Here is a 9231-nt window from a genome sequence, read left to right as displayed (position 1 = left end):
TAATCGTTTATTATTATGCGTGTCTTAAGAGGAGGCTTTCGCATTTATAGGGTTAGCCCACTGAGATACCATGCTGAAGATGTACATGGATACACCACTTGGACATAGTATACTGACTCCGAGCAGACCAGCCCTTGTTTCATCCCTTTCATGCGAGTTCCTGATAACAACAAACATCTTTTGTTGTTCCAACTTTATGACGGCGGTCTGTAAATAATCGAGCCTGGAGCAGACAACCCAGTGATTGATGTCATGAGAATCGAGTCACGCATTTGGGACATTCATCAGCCAAGTCAACGGGCTTGACCAGCTGATCCCGTTAGTCGCCTCTTACGACAAGCATAGTCGCCTCTTACGGCAAGCATAGACAGACACCTCTTACGGAAAGCATCGGTTGCTGAAGACCTATTCTACCCCGGATCATCTACTTCTTGCACAAAGCGATCTTAGCGCTAAGATGATCTTAACTCCCATACTTTAACATAGGCTTACAATAGTCTTAGCGCTAAGATGATCTTAACTCCCATACTATAACATAGGCTTACAATAGTCTTAGCGCTAAGGTCGCTTTGTGCAAGTGGGCGCAGGGTGCCGTTGTACAAAACAACCTTAGCGCTACGACTGTCGTAAGTCTATGTTAAGGTACGGGAGTTACGATCACCTTAGCACTAAGATCTCTTTTGGTATGACGCAGCCAGGGATCAGAGAACCGACTACCCACTCTCCAGACTAACGCTCTATCCACTAGGCCACGGAGGCGGTCGACTTTTCGCGGATATTTCGGATGATAATGGGAATGAAAAGTCATCAGTAAAGTAATTCCGTTTAGCGTTTGACAAAAAATAATTTGACAGTTGTGACATTTACATGCTTCTTTAATTGTTTGTTTGTTTGTTTAACGTCACAATCAGCAATATTCCCGCTATATGACGGCAGTCTGTAATTAACCTAGTCTGCACCAGAAACTTCAGTGATTGTTACCATGAGCATCGATCTATGGTATGACATGCATCAACCAAGTCAACGAGCCTGATCACCAGATCCCGTTAGCCACCTCTTACGATTAGAATGGGTTGCTGTAACCCGGTTCTTCACGGGGAAAAACACGTGGGTTGCTGAAGACCAATTGCAACCCAGATCTTCACTGGGCATAAAGCTTATATGTGTTCCAAACTATACACTCTCACGTTAATTTAATAATAATGATAATAATAACAACAGCAATAATAATAATAACAAAAAAAACACAAACAAACATCAGTGAAAGGAGTACTTGTGTACTCACCCATGTTACTTCTGATTAAAACATTAATTCAGCGACGAGAAGGGAATATCTTGAATATTTTGAAGTATCTGTCAAAATGGCTCCCAGCAAATTTGATTCGACCAGGGCGCCTAGAAAAGACATGTAAAACATTTTTAGAAAAGTGTTTTAATCCCCAAAGTAATGAAAGTTTATGTGTTTAGGTCTAAAAATGACCAGTATCGCCCGACTAAACACAGACTCCCAATAATCTAAACATGTTCAGATTCCAAACACAATGCTAAACATCTTTACAATTTCAACATGTTTTCACCTCTAATCGCGTTATGGAACGTGCTAATAGGTTTCTATTAAGATTCTAAACACATTATTAACAGTACAGGTGTTTCAAATATCTCTTTGTCTGTCAATTCCATTTTCACATATAACACAGTAAATTATTGCAGACATTACACACCAACAATGTGGTGTCAGTGGTGACCCATTCGCCTAAAGCGCGGCAATTCGATGTGCAGAGTTGCGTCCCTTGGGCGTGCCGGACACATATGATCTAGGGTTAGAATCCTGGTTCGCACCGATTAGGTTTCTAGGTTTGTCAGGTTTGTTTGTGTGTTTCACCAAATCGGTAACCGTCTTAGACCTGCATCACTTCCGGCTTTCCTCCCTCATTCAGTTGGCAGGCCGTGAATTACTGGAATACTGTTCAAATCCAACTCACTCGCAAACAATGTTTCACTGTCACATCTCCCTTGATTAATACCTCAGCGGCATGTCTAACCAGTAATTATAATCGGGTCGCCATGGTATTATTATTTATAACTGAACCACTCCTTGTAAAATTGCGCTTAGAATGTAAACACAAAGTTGGTTGGTTTGTTGTTTACGCCGCACCCAGCAATATTCCAGCTATCTGACGGCGGTCTGTAAATATTCGAGTCTGGACCAGACAATCCAGTGATCGAATAACGCAAGTTGGATACGTTGACATGCTTCAACCAAGTCAGCGAGCCTGACCACCCGATCCCGTAAGTCGCCTCTTACGACAAGCATAGTTGCCTTTTATGACAAGCATGAGTGGCTGAAGACATATTCTAACCCGGATCTTCACGGGTCACAAAGACATCTAAAAGGAATATACACATTTAGTGTTTTTTTCAATGTAAACACGTTTATAGGGTCTAGCTAATGTAATGGGCTATATAGTCTCACAGCATACACACTCCTTAAACACATAATCCAAGTGTTTAGAATTTAAACATGTTTTGTGTTGAAACAAGAATTTTAACACGTTTAAACATGTTAACGACAAAATGCACATCATTGTGTATTACCCTCATTATCTAAGCGTGTTTAGAATTTTAACATGTTTAAGTAATTTGCATATCATTGGGCATTAAGTCAAGTATCGATAAGATGTACATGTATCAGATAGTGAAATTAGATGTGCTAATCAGATTCACAGACACTTGCATAGCACATGTACCACCAGGGCTTACTACGAACTTGGTACAATATTAACTTAGAAAAATATACAGATAAACTAAGGTAATGGTGACTAGGAAAATTGATTTGTGTGATAACAGTTTCGATCCGTAGCGCAGGTGGTAGCGTGGAGGACCACAAATCAGGAGGTTGCAGGTTCGTACCGAGTTTTAAAAGGTCGTGTGTTCATTAAAGTGCCGTACGACTAATAGTGCTTCTCCCATACAGGAAACGGAAGCTGACAGTGAAAATACAACTGATTACTACGATAGAACCCCCCCCCCCCCCCCCCGCCCCACCCACCCACACCCACACCAACACCCACACCCACTTCTGTAATCTAATTAAATGCTAACAAAAATCCAGAAACCGCCCAGTTTAAATTACCACAATGAATTTTAAGGGGGTATACGGGCCTTTCAGCTTTTAGAACCTAAACACGTTTAGCCGTGACACTTGTCTGTCTTACAGCCCATGATACAAATATATATCAAATACAGCCCATGCGAGTCTATAATTTTTGGCAAGTCTAGATTACTTCAGTATCAAGAGAGTCTCTGGGCTCCCTTTTATTATATTTTTATTAAGATAATTGAACAACTGTTATTTTTCTTTACGATATGTTCATTTCAGAGACTAGATGTTAGTCTACCGTGACACACAATCCCGATCATACCAAAACACGGGGCAATAATCGTTTGTATAGGTTCGTGTTTACGATCTATTTGTTACAGTGTGGTAACTTCATCGATTATGAAAATGTGACCTTATAATATTCACGTTCAGGGGACAACATATAACCACACACCGCACCTACAATTCCCACACACATACCAACCCGTACTCTTATTTAGTTCAGGATTCAGACAGGTCCTGGTCCGTGAACATCCTGCTGTAACTGCATTGACGCTATGATTAACCCACTTCACGAGACACAGCTATTATTGTTTCACATCAGAAACTTGTTAGAAACCTTTGATATTCTCACGCGGATGCAAATATTCAACATTGTCATTCATAGCTGCTACAATTTAAGTTGTGTATATCGCGGAAATCGCTACTTGCGTAATGGAAGGTAATGCTTTATGACATCCATTGCATGTGCGCATTGTCCAGCCCAGAGCGCTCTCCGTCACATGTGATCACTCTTCTCCTATAAGGTAAGAAAAGTTTACTGCTGGCGTTCTTGTGTTTACTTATTCTCTGGTGTAGAGTAAGTCGTTGTCGAGATCGTTTAAGCATTTCTTATTAGGCCAGTAGATGTAATATTGACTTTTGAATTTCAGTGATTTCTCCCCTAATTATGTTTAGCTCCTAAGCGCGTTCTTTGTCCCCTAATTTTGACCCGTTTAGAGTCTAAACATGTTTGAGATTGTGTTTTTCACGTGCGTGCGTGCGTGCGTGCGTGCGTGCGTGTGTGCGTTCGTGTGTGTGTGTGTGTGTGTGTGTGTTAGTTAAGGGTTTATCGTAGTAACCAGAAATGTCACAAACACATTTAGGAACACAAAACTTTAATAACCCCGGTGGGATACGAACCTGCAATCTTGATTTTGAAGTCCTTTTCGCAACCTCCCGTGCTATGGAAGTTGTTGATGTCACAATTGTCGTTTTTTCGGTCACCATTATCTCAGCTTGGTTTATTTGTACATTAAATTGTTAATATTGTACCAAGATCGTTTTATGTACTGGTGGTATATGTGTTAATATTGTACCAAGATCGTTTTATTTACTGGTGGTATATGTGTTAATATTGTACCAAGATCGTTGTATGTACTGGTGGTATATGTGTTAATATTGTGCCAAGATCGTTGTATGTACTGGTGGTATATGAGTTAATATTGTACCAAGATCGTTGTATGTACTGGTGGTATATGAGTTAATATTGTACCAAGATCGTTGTATGTACTGGTGGTATATGTGTTATGCATGCGCCTGTGAATCTGACTGTACATTTAATTTCAACATATATTATACATCTTATCCGTATTTGACTTAATACTCAATGATATACACTTTATTAAAACTTGTTTAGATTATTACAATAATACGTAATGGTATACACTTTGTCGTAAACGTGTTTAAATTCTAAACATCTTCTAAACATGTTTAGATTATGGGGTGTGTTTGGGTGGTGTTTAGGCTGTAAGAAGATATCTTTCATGTGTTTAGAAACTAAACGTGTTTTGATAGAAGAAGGGAGTCATACATGTGTATTTTGTTTCGAATTTAGACATTTTCCTCAACAAGTTTAGATCTGAACTTAACGCCGGCATTAAAGGGACATAATCTGTAATAGACACTGGTGGCGCAACGATCGAGAACAGAAATTCCAGTCTAGTTTAAAAAAAAAAAATTGTCCCCGAAAGTTCTTGAATTTTTTTGTAGAAACTACATTTTCAGTTATTCCTTCCTGAAGGGACATAACTCGTAATAGACACTGGTGGCGCTACGATCGAACCTAGAAATTCCAACCTAGTTGAAAAAAATAAATTGTTCCCGATAGTTCTTGAAAAAATAATGTAGAAACTACGTTTTCACTTATTACTTCCTTAATTATGCTCCAGACTGTTGGAGAGAAACATTGTTGTAAGGTTTTCTTAAAAATAAAAATAAGGCTCATATAAAAACAATTTGTCTGGTTTTGTAGCTGTAGCTGATAAAATATCTAATCTCTATACAAAATCATAGGCCCACTTTGTGGTGCAGACAAACGGCTCCCTCTTTTAGCATATTCTACCTGATATAGTTTGCTTTTGGGGGTTTATATAATTGTCATTATGTAATGCTAGCTACAACCATCTGACTCACAGTGCAAAGTACTATGGCAAAGGGCCAAACAGCCAATCATCAAAGAATCAAAGTTTGTTCCTGGTGCGTTTCCTTCCATTGTGCATTTGATTTGCACGCCACCCTAAACCCCGTCATCCGAACACACAGACATCAGAGGTATTGATAAACATCACAGTTGCCATGTGTTTTTTGTGCTTAATGTTTGCTAGCACTAATTACATCTTTATTAAAGTCATAAACTGAGCATCCTGTGCAGTGGCAAATCCGGGTCCTTATCCCCACACACTTCCCTGGATCTGTCAGTGATGCGAATGACGACACATACAGATGTAGGTTATATCCGTGAAACTATATATTAAAAAGGAAGTAAGCACTTCGCGAATTTTCGCAAGACCGTATTTAATCTGTATGGGCAGTCAACACAATATGCAGCTGTTTTACAACTGAAGGGAACGACTATCAGTGACCCTTAGACTCGATTATTTACAGACCGACGTCATATAACTGGAATATTGCTGAGTGCGGCGTTAACCCCCCCAAAAACAACAACAACAAACAACAAAAACAAAAACAATCAAAAACAAAACAACAACAACAACAACAACAACAACAACAACAACAACAAACCAACAAAAAACCAAAATTAAAAAACAAAACAAACAAAAACACAACAAAACACTGGATACGTTTAAACAAGAAATCGATACAGTATGAGAACACCAACAGCATGTGACCAGACAGTGACATCAAGGTATATTATATTGCAAGGCAGTACCAGTACTGCCTACCCTGTCGACTAAACAGTAAACTTGAATTTGCCCGACAGTACTATAGACTATATTTACTGCTTTAAACTGTATTTGCCCGACAGTGCCAGTACTATGGACTATATTTAACGCTTTATACTATATTTACCCGACAGTGCCATTACTATGGACTATATTTACCGCTTTAAACTGTATTTACCGAACAGTGCTAGTACTATAGACTATATTTACCTCTTTAAACTGTATTTGCCCGACAGTGCCATTAATATGGACTATATTTACCGCTTTAATCTGTATTTGCCAAGCACTGCGAGTACTATAGATCATTTTTATCGTTTTAAACTGTATTTGCCCAAGAGTGCCAGTACTATAGCCAATATTTACTGCTTTAACTGTATTTGCCCGACAGGATCAGTACTATGGACTATATTTACCGTTTTCAACTGTATTTGCCCGAGAAAGCCAGAACTAAAGACTATATTTACCGCTTTAATCTTATTTGCCCGAGAGTGCCAGTACTATAGACTATATTTACCGCTTTAAACTGTATTTACCGAACAGTGCTAGTACTATAGACTATATTTACCGCTTTCCACTGTATTTGCCGGACAGTGCCAATACTATGGACTATATTTAACGCTATATATTATATATGCCCGACAGTGCCAGTACTATGGACTATATTTACCTCTTTAATCTGTATTTGCCAAGCACTGCGAGTACTACAGATTATATTTACAGCTTTAAACTGTATTTGCCCGACAGTGCCAGTACTATAGACTATATTTACCGCTTTCAACTGTATTTGCCCAAGAGGGCCAGTACTATAGGTGATATTTACTGCGTTAACTGTATTTGCCCGACAGTGCCAGTACTATGGACTATATTTACCGCTTTAAACTGTATTTGCCCGACAGGGCCAGTTCTATGGTTTATTTAAACTGTATTTACCGAACAGTGCCAGTACTATGGACAATATTTACCGTTTAAACTGTATTTGCCCGACAGTGCCAGTACTATGGACTATATTTCCCGCGTTAAATTGTATTTGCAAGACAGTGCGAGTACTATAGACTATATTTACCGCATTAAACTGTATTTGCCCGAGATTGCCAGCACTATGGACTATATTTACCGCTTTAAACTGTATTTGCCCGACAGGGCCAGTTCTATGGTTTATTTAAACTGTATTTACCGAACAGTGCCAGTACTATGGACAATATTTACCGTTTAAACTGTATTTGCCCGACAGTGCCAGTACTATGGACTATATTTCCCGCGTTAAATTGTATTTGCAAGACAGTGCGAGTACTATAGACTATATTTACCGCTTTAAACTGTATTTACCGAACAGTGCTAGTACTATAGACTATATTTACCGCTTTCCACTGTATTTGCCGGACAGTGCCAATACTATGGACTATATTTAACGCTATATATTATATATGCCCGACAGTGCCAGTACTATGGACTATATTTACCTCTTTAATCTGTATTTGCCAAGCACTGCGAGTACTACAGATTATATTTACAGCTTTAAACTGTATTTGCCCGACAGTGCCAGTACTATAGACTATATTTACCGCTTTCAACTGTATTTGCCCAAGAGGGCCAGTACTATAGGTGATATTTACTGCGTTAACTGTATTTGCCCGACAGTGCCAGTACTATGGACTATATTTACCGCTTTAAACTGTATTTGCCCGACAGGGCCAGTTCTATGGTTTATTTAAACTGTATTTACCGAACAGTGCCAGTACTATGGACAATATTTACCGTTTAAACTGTATTTGCCCGACAGTGCCAGTACTATGGACTATATTTCCCGCGTTAAATTGTATTTGCAAGACAGTGCGAGTACTATAGACTATATTTACCGCATTAAACTGTATTTGCCCGAGATTGCCAGCACTATAGACTTTATTTACCGCCTTAAACTGTATTTGCCGGACAGTGCCAGTGTTATGGACTATATTTACCGCCTTAAACTGTATTTGCCCGACAGTGCCAGTATCATAGACTATATTTACAGCCTTAAACTGTATTTGCCCGACAGTGCCAGTATTATGTACTATATTTACCACGTAAAACTGTATTTTCCCGAGATTGACAGTAATATAAACTTTATTTACCGCTTTAAACTGTATTTGCCCGACAGTGCCAGTATCATAGACTATATTTACCGATTTAAACTGTATTGTCCCGACAGTGTCAGTATTATTGACTATATTTTCCGTGTTAAACTGTATTTGCAAGACAGTGCCAGTGCTATAAATTATATTTACCGCTTTAAACTGTATTTGCCCAAGATTGACAGTACTATAGACTTTATTTACCGCTTTAAACTGTATTTGCCCGACAGTGCCAGTATTATAGACTATATTTACCGCTCTAAACTGTATTTGCCGGACAGTGTCAGTATTATTGACTATATCTACCGCGTTAAACTGTATTTGCCGGACAGTGCCAGTATTATTGACTATATTTACCGCGTTAAACTGTATTTGCCGGACAGTGGTGCCAGTATTATTGACTATATTTTCCGTGTTAAACTGTATTTGCAAGACAGTGCCAGTGCTATAAATTATATTTACCGCTTTAAACTGTATTTGCTCGACAGTGCCAATGCTATAGACTATATTTACCGCGTTAAACAGTATTTGCCCGACAGTGTCAGTATTATAGACTATATTTACCGCGTTAAACTGTATTTGCCGGACAGTGTCAGTATTATAGACTATATTTACCGCGTTAAACTGTATTTGCCGGACAGTGTCAGTATTATAGACTATATTTACCGCGTTAAACAGTATTTGCCGGACAGTGCCAGTATTATAGACTATATTTACCGCTTTAAACTGTATTTGCCGGACACTGCCAGTATCATAGACTATATTTACAGAGGTAAACTGTATTTGCTAGACAGTG

The 9231-nt window shown here is 38.8% G+C and overlaps 1 protein-coding gene across 1 annotated transcript in view; it reads left to right on the top strand.

Annotated features, from left to right (window-relative positions):
* Positions 1-3665: 3665 nt before the first annotated feature.
* LOC139474406 (metabotropic glutamate receptor 1-like) overlaps positions 3666-9231 on the top strand; it is a 65405-nt gene continuing 59839 nt past the window's right edge. The window contains exon 1 of the mRNA XM_071257416.1: positions 3666-3906. The gene's annotated coding sequence lies outside the window, so the exon portion shown is untranslated. The remainder of the gene's footprint in view (positions 3907-9231) is intronic.

Source organism: Haliotis cracherodii, unplaced genomic scaffold, assembly GCF_022045235.1.
Source record: "Haliotis cracherodii isolate W230 unplaced genomic scaffold, xgHalCrac1.p SCAF_3, whole genome shotgun sequence".
NCBI lineage: Eukaryota > Metazoa > Mollusca > Gastropoda > Lepetellida > Haliotidae > Haliotis > Haliotis cracherodii.
This window is presented reverse-complemented; position numbering and strand designations above follow the sequence as displayed.